Consider the following 8,379-nt stretch of genomic DNA (forward strand, 5'->3'; position numbering starts at 1 on the left):
ACTTGTTACGAGTTGGACGGCTGTAGTTTTGTGACAATGGTCAAGAGCTGTTGCTTACTGACTTGACAGATCCAACGCAGTTACACCTCACACACCGCCAAAACATCAGCTATGCGGGTGTCGGCTATCGCCGGTTAACGCTTGATCTGATTGAATCTAGGCCTTACACTCAGTCAGTCTATTTAGTTGTATGATTATTGTCAGTTAAGAAAATTGTACCTCTCTCTTTTAGATCTGCCACCCCCAGCAGTTCAGCTGCAGTCACAGCAGTCCTCTGCTGTGGTATTTAATTTACCAGCTGCACCAGTTCCTACTACACTGGCCATGAAGGGAGAAACTTTTGAGGATAAGCATTACATGGGCTTACTCCTACCTATCTCTCCGATTTTGGTCCTGCCACACATCAACTAAAATATCATTCTATTTGTCACATGTGCCGAATACAACAGGTGTAGACCTTACAGTCAAATGTTTACAAGCCATTAACCAACAATGCAGTTTTAAGAAAATCCCTAAAAAAGTAAAATTAAAATAACAAATAATTAAAGAGCAGCAGTAAAGAGTCAATCTGTCAATGTGAGGGGTGCAATGCAAATAGAGCAGCAGCATGGGGGGGGGGGGCAAATATTCTGGGTAGCCATTTGATTAGATGTTCAGGAGTCTTATGACTTGGGGTTAGAAGCTGTTTAGAAGCCTCTTGGACCTAGACTTGGCACTGCAGTACCGCTTGCCGTGCGGTAGCAGAGAGAACAGTCTATGGCTAGGGTGGCTGGAGTCTTTGACAATTTTTAGGGCCTTCCTCTGACACCGCCTGCTATAGAGGTCCTGGATGGAAGGAAGCTTGACCCCAGTGATGTACTGAGCCATACGCACTACCCTCTGTAGTGCCTTGCAGTCAGAGGCTGAGCAGTTGCCATACAGTGGTTCGTCCTTTAAAAGTTGCAGCATACTGCGGCACAGTGTGCATGGTACCACAGAATTCTATGGCACGTTATTTAAGTGCCAACCACTGGTACCATTAATGTTAGTTAGTGCTCGTTTGACCACCAGATGGCATCTTTGAGAAGCATTTGATTGCCTTCAATGGTGGCTGTACTAGAGAATTTAAAACCTTTTGTAAAAATGTAGTATATAGGACTGATTAAAACATTTTGCCAAACATTATCGTGTTTCTATTCCAAGAAAAACCTCTGGGTTTCCGTTAGGATGGAATGGAAAATATGGCACTGTATAATGTGACGGTTGGGAATAGACTACAGTTCTGGGCCATTTAGCTAAAGAATCCCGTGTCGTGCGCAGCCGTAACAGAAATTTTGGTCAACTTATTTGACCTTTTCTGCTGCTCTTGGGACACGGCATGGCACTACTTGATTAAATAAAACACAAAATAATCACAATACAGTAACTATTGGTCACTCTTATGTATTATTATTCTAATATGTATTCATCATAGAATTGTCAGTTAATGATAAACCTTTAAACTGCACTTTTCCTCCCCTCCCTCCCTATCTCTCTATTTTTCAGCTCCAGATGACAAAACCTACACAGTCCAAGGGTTGCAAGTCTGCCAACTTCCTTCTGGTCACACATTGTATTCAGAGAATTATCCAATAAACCAAAGGCATTGCTTTAACAGTGAATGTACTTTATTTCAGATATTTTCCTCAAATAAAATGTAGTATATAAATTGTAATAACTTGTTTACATTGGGTCTTGTGTGTGAGAGTAAGACATGTTTTTCAACACACAGAATTTCCTCAAACTGTAAACATTAAGCCATAGTCTTTTACAATATTATCAATCACACTTTGATTTGATAGATATTTAGAGTACTTATGTAGATATTGAGAATGGCTATGAAGGAGTAGATATCTCCAATCCTAAAATAAAATGGAGAAAACATTAAATAAACATGTAATTACAACTTGTTTACATTGTGGATAATGTGTGTGAGTGCATGTTTTATTTTGCTTTGTCAGTCTTGCTAGGCCCAGTGTATGCACTTCTGGGTGAGGCTGTCAGGCATGGAAGATCTGAAAGAAAGATGCACATAGTGACAGTAAATAATCAGCTCACCATGTCTGTGCATATGCAATATAATTCTGAAGTACCTGTATCCATCTGGGTATCCTCAAAAGTTTCTCCCTTCATGGCCAGTGTGGTGCAGCTGGTAAATTAAATACCACAGCAGCTGACTGCAGCTGAACTGCTGGGGGTGGTAGATCTAAAAGAGAGAGGCACAATTTTCTTAACTGACAATCATACAACTAAATAGACTGACTGAGTGTAAGGCCTAGATTCAATCAGATCAAGCGTTAACCGGCAATAGTCGACACCCGCATAGCTGATGTTTTGGCGGTGTGTGAGGTGTAACTGCGTTGGATCTGTCAAATCAGTAAGCAACAGCTCTTGACCATTGTCACAAAATTACAGCCGTCCAACTCGGAACAAGTTCAGAATGAGAAAGTGTAGGTTATAAAGAAATATTGCCGCTCAAATTCAAAATCATTAAACTAAATAATGAGGATTTATATCAGCCTAATCGAGGTGTAGATTACATCTCAAACTCCAGTGTTCTAACCTGTAAACAGGGCTGCATGAGATTTCTGTTAATGCAACTCCATGCGGCCAATGGCAATGTCCGCTTTAGGTATAATGCCAGGAGCTGCTTGTGAATTTGACAGCTCTAACACAGTTCCATCTCAGACACCGCCAAAACAACCACTATGTGGATGTCGGCTAAAACAGGCGTGATTTAATAGAGCCCCAAGTGTGGGAGTGTGTGTATACAGTGGGGGAAAAAAGTATTTAGTCAGCCACCAATTGTGCAAGTTCTCCCACTTAAAAAGATGAGAAAGGCCTGTAATTTTCATCATAGGTACACTTAAACTATGACAGACAAAATTAAAAAAAAAAATCCAGAAAATCACATTGTAGAATTTTTAATGAATTTATTTGCAAATTATGGTGGAAAATAAGTATGACAGAGTCAGGGTATGTGCAGCAGTTCGGGCCCCTGGCTCGTTGCGAACTGTGTGAAGACTATTTCTTCCTAACAAAGACAGCCAACTTCGCCAAACGGGGGATGATTTAACAAAAGCGCATTTGCGAAAAAAGCACAATCGTTGCACGAATGTACCTAACCATAAACATCAATGCCTTTCTTAAAATCAATACACAGAAGTATATATTTTTAAACCTGCATATTTAGTTAAAAGAAATCCAGGTTAGCAGGCAGTATTAAACTAGGGAAATTGTGTCACTTCTCTTGCGTTCATTGCACGCAGAGTCAGGGTATATGCAACAGTTTGGGACGCCTGGCTCGTTGCGAACTAATTTGCCAGAATTTTACATAATTATGACATAACATTGAAGGTTGTGCAATGTAACAGGAATATTTAGACTTATGGATGCCACCCGTTAGATAAAATACGGAACGGTTCCGTATTTCACTGAAAGAATCAACCTTTTGTTTTCGAGATGATAGTTTCCGGATTCGACCATATTAATGACCTAAGGCTCGTATTTCTGTGTGTTTTTATGTTATAATTAATTCTATGATTTGATAGAGCAGTCTGACTGAGCGATGGTAGGCAGCAGCAGGCTCGTAAGCATTCATTCAAACAGCACTTTACTGTTGCCAGCAGCTCTTCGCAATGCCTCAAGCATTACGCCGTTTGTGACTTTAAGCCTATCAACTCCCGAGATTAGGCTGGCAATACTAAAGTACCTATTAGAACATCCAATAGTCAAAGGTATATGAAATACAAATGGTATAGATAAAATTAGTCCTATAATAACTACAACCTAAAACTTCTTACCTGGGATTATTGAAGACTCATGTTAAAAGGAACCACCAGCTTTCATATGTTCTCATGTTCTGAGCAAGGAACTTAAACGTTAGCTTTTTTACATGGCATATATTGCACTTTTACTTTCTTCTCCAACACTTTGTTTTTGCATTATTTAAATCGAACATGTTTCATTATTTATTTGAGACTAAATAGATTTTATTGATGCATTATATTAAGTTAAAATAAGTGTTCATTGTTCATTCAGTATTGTTGTAATTGTCATTATTACAAATATATATATATAAAAAATCGTACAATTAATCGGTATCGGCTTTTTTGGTCCTCCAATAATCAATATCGGCGGTGAAAAATCATAATCGGTCGACCTCAAGTGTATACGTGTGTTTTGATAATTACCTGGACCACATCACACCGCTTCAGGTCTACACGCCTCTGGAAGTTCCAGCCTGCCAGCCCAGGCCTGGAACAGCTTGGTGGAAGGACGGTTACCTGCTACCCACCGAGCAAGTTGACAGATCTGAAAAATGGGCACAATATAATTTTTATGACAAAGCCTTGACTACTCACTAACCTAAATAGAACAGACTATGGGAGGCGCACAGTAGTACATAGAGCCATGACTACATTAAACCCTATTCCACATCTAGTAACTCATGCAAGCAGTAAAATTTGATTTAAAAAACAGATAAAAATACACCTTATGGAACAGCGGGGACTGTGAAGAGACACATACATACACACGATAACATATGCACAAACGTACACACGGATTTTGTGTTGTAGTAGAGTAGTGGCATGAGGGCACACAATGTGTTTTGAATGTATTGTAATGTTTTAAAAATTGTATAACAGCCTTAATTTTGCTGGACCTGAAGAGTAACTGCTGTATTGGCAGCAGCTAATGGAGATCCATAATAAATACAATACAACAAATGAATTAAGTTTGTGTGTGTGGGGCAACCCACGCAGCAGACTTCATTTTACCAACTGCTCATTGTACTTGCCCTTGCAATCTGGTGTGTGTGTGTGTGTTATTATTATGACTTAGAAGTCTCAACCTGACCACATCCTTGTAGTAGGCCATTCAGTGATTAGCTTGGGAAAAAATGATCAACAGTGTAGAGTTAAAAGGATATCAAATATTCAGATCTGGATTGACAAGTAGGCTAAATCTTGTGAAGTTACAAACCTCTAGGGCTTAGTCTACACAAGTTAAATAAAGAATGCATGACGTGAGCTCTAGGACCATGCCCCAGGACTACCTGGCCTGACGACTCCTGGCTTTCCCTGTCTTCAGTCCACCTAGTCGGGCTGCTGATCCAGTCTCTGCTGTTTCTATCTGCAGATATGGAATCCTGACCTGCTCAAGGCCCACCAGAGGTACTAACTTGTCCCAAACCCGCTGTTTGATCCTGTCTCTCTCTACCAGACCTACTGTCTCAACCTCTAAATGCTCATCTATGAAGAGGCAACTGACGTTTACTCCTGAGGTGCTGAACTATTGCACCCTCTATAAACCTCTTATTTGACACTGCTGCTCATCTATGAACATTTAAACGTCTTGAAGAATAATCTGGCCAAATGGCTGTACTCGTTTATAATCTCCACCAGCACAGCCAGAAGGGGACTGGCCACCCCTCAGCGCCTGGTGCCTCTCAGTTCCTGCCTTTCTGGGGAGTTTTTCCTAGCCACTGTGCTTCTACATCTGCACTACTTGCTCTTTGGGGTTTTAGGCTGGGAATCTGTATAAGCACGTTGTGACAACTGCTGATTTAAAAGGGGCTTTATAAAATACATTTGATAGATTGCTTGTATATGCTTCTATTCATGTCAGTAACTCCAAATATGACATTGAGTTGTCTTACATTTCCTCAATCGGAAGTTGTACCTTAAGCCAACACTTTTCCTGGTCTTTCCTGCTCAGGACATGGGTCTTCAGGTTTGGGAATGGAGGGTCAAGAGAATTGGAATTTTAACAATAATTAGTGTCCACATTTATGAATGAATGAAATGCATTATGGGTTAGCTGTGTATCTCATCTGATTGAAAATTGCTGATGATATACTGTATTTGTCTATTTTCTTTTGAAAATCTGTCACCAAACCACAGAATTATATCTAGTGTGAGTACACACAAACATTAGCTTATTTTACCAAGTCAAAAAGAACATAATTTTGTCAAGGAACCCAACGAATAACAACGACGCTAGTCTACTGCACCCCATATCAACCAACTAGCAGCGACAAGGCTATATTGTTGTAATTCAGTAATACTGTAACGTTACTGTAGCCTACTGTACATCACATTATTATCCACCTAGCTAGCTAGTGATAGCTTAGCTAGCTCCAAAGAAACAACCAATGAATGACAACAAGCTTTTTAACAAAATACCTATCTAGCTTGTATGATTGCATATAAAAAAAACTTTACAGATTATTAAAGTTTTAAAGCAAAGTTGATTTACTAGTATGCTGCTCTCTCGGGAACTCGCGTGAGGCATCCAGATATGAGGTTAGCTAGCGTCGTTAGCATTAGCTAGCAGCTAATATATGCAAGTATCTATCCAGCAACAATGTCGAGGTCAAAAAACGAAAGAAACTATATTAAGCCATGTTGACTTCGTAAGATAAGTCAAATTGGACAGAAATAATTAACAGGTTGAACGTACATTTCTGTGACTAACTAGCTAACTTTAGCTTGCTAGACCAGTGCCGGTGATGCACCTATTCCTATTTACAGTGTGCGCCCCTCCCAAGTCTTGCATGGAGAAGCGCCACTGAGTCAACATGTGGCCAGAATTATATTACATCCGGGTTGGTTTCAAACCCCATTGACAATGCATGAGAAACTGTTTAAAGCCGTTTAGCAAAATAATCCCAATATGTTCTTGAACTGACTTGCCTAGTTAAATAAAGGTTACATTTATTTATTTTTATTCGCCCATGGCTCAGACTTGCCAGCCTGTACAGGCGGATTGATGAAAGTCTCCCTGTTAACCAGCTAACTTTTGATACCAATCAATACGAACTCCTTCATCTTGTCATCGTTCTTCATGAAACTGATCTCAGGCAGAGGTCAACCCTCAGTTTTAATTCGCACATTTTCCATTTACCTCAGAGAATGAAAGGGGTTCTTCAACAAAAAGTCCACAACATTCTCGGGTAGCGTTGGTCATTCTGCCAAACTGCACACTTGCGCTGGCTAGCTACTGCTACTTACTACTGAAGTTAGCAAGGCAAATTGAAATAATTGCGCACTAACTGGACACAAGAATAAAGTTCTAAAACCAAGAATACAATTTATTATCTACCACCTTTGTCTCCTGTAATTTGAATTTAATAATATCACTTGTCACACTCACCAAGCTTCTCATCACATAGAATCCCCCAACCCCCCCAAAATGCTCAACACATTGAACCCCCCCGCCCCCCAATAATGCTCTGCTGCACAACCCCAATACGACACACTAGGTTAATTCTCTGATCCTAATCCTATGATTAGATGGAAAACATGTCAGTACATACAGCAAAAACTGATTGGTTGGAGGTCGTCCTCTGGAAGTGGTCATAATAACCGTGCAGGTCTGTGGAAGGGGGTGAGGCCTACGAGCATCCTAGGTTTTGTATTGAAGTCAATGTAGCCAGAGGAAAACGGAAGCTAGCTGTCCCCCGGGTACACCATGGTGCTACACCAGAGAGTGCTGTTGAAGTTACCATAGACCTTCATTGCAAACAGTGTGTTTTAATCAAGTGTTTTGGTGACATATGAATATATTTAGTATAGTTTTATCTGAAAAGGATAACTTTAATGTTTCACAATTTTTATTTTTATGAAATTTCAATGAGCAGGATGGTCCTCCCCTTCTTCCTCTGAGGAGCCTCCACTGGTGGACACCCCTTCAAATGAGTGGATTTCTGCTATTTCAGCCACACCAGTTGCTGACAGGTGTATAAAATCGAGCAGACAGCCGTGCAATCTCCATAGACAAACATTGGCAGTAGAATGGCCTAACTGAAGAGCTAAGTGACTTTCAACGTGGCACCGTCATAGGATAGCACCTTTCCAAAAAGTCAGTTCATCACATTTCTGCCCTGCCAGAGCTGCTCCGATCAACTGTAAGTACTGTTATTGAGAAGTGGAAACGTCTAGGAGCAACAACGGCTCAGCCACGAAGTGGTAGGCCACACAACTCACAGAATGGTACAGCCGAGTGCTGACTCGCATAGTGCGTAAAAATCATCTGTCTTTGGTTGCAACACTCACTTCTGAATTCCAAACTGCCTCTGGAAGGAACGCCAGCACAATAACTGTTAGCTTCACAAAATGGGTTTCAATGTCCAAGCAAACACACACAAGCCTAAGATCACCATGTACAATGCCAAGTGTCGGCTGGAGTGGTGTAAAGCTCGTCGCCATTGGACTCTGGAGAATTGGAAACGCGTTCTCTGGAGTGATGAATCACGCTTCACCATCTGGCAGTTCGACCGATTAATCGGGGTTTTGCGGATGCCAGGAGAACACTACCAGCCCCAATGCATAATTCCAACTGTAAAGTTTGGTGGAG

The 8,379-nt window shown here is 40.7% G+C and overlaps 1 long non-coding RNA gene across 4 annotated transcripts; it reads right to left on the reverse strand.

The window, feature by feature from the left end:
• Positions 1-1,628: 1,628 nt before the first annotated feature.
• LOC129854168 (uncharacterized) lies at positions 1,629-7,074 on the reverse strand. Of its 4 annotated transcripts, none has more exons than XR_008759247.1 (5): positions 6,280-7,074; positions 5,078-5,748; positions 4,212-4,332; positions 2,112-2,224; positions 1,629-2,033 (listed from the first exon to the last, which is right to left on the reverse strand). It is a non-coding gene; the product is annotated as an uncharacterized LOC129854168 (long non-coding RNA). The 4 variants fall into 4 exon arrangements; XR_008759249.1 differs by having other exon boundaries at positions 5,681-5,748; positions 6,280-6,604; XR_008759244.1 differs by having other exon boundaries at positions 5,704-5,748; positions 6,280-6,599.
• Between the last annotated feature and the right edge of the window lie 1,305 nt (positions 7,075-8,379).

Source organism: Salvelinus fontinalis, chromosome 1 (genome assembly GCF_029448725.1).
Source record: "Salvelinus fontinalis isolate EN_2023a chromosome 1, ASM2944872v1, whole genome shotgun sequence".
Lineage (NCBI taxonomy): Eukaryota > Metazoa > Chordata > Actinopteri > Salmoniformes > Salmonidae > Salvelinus > Salvelinus fontinalis.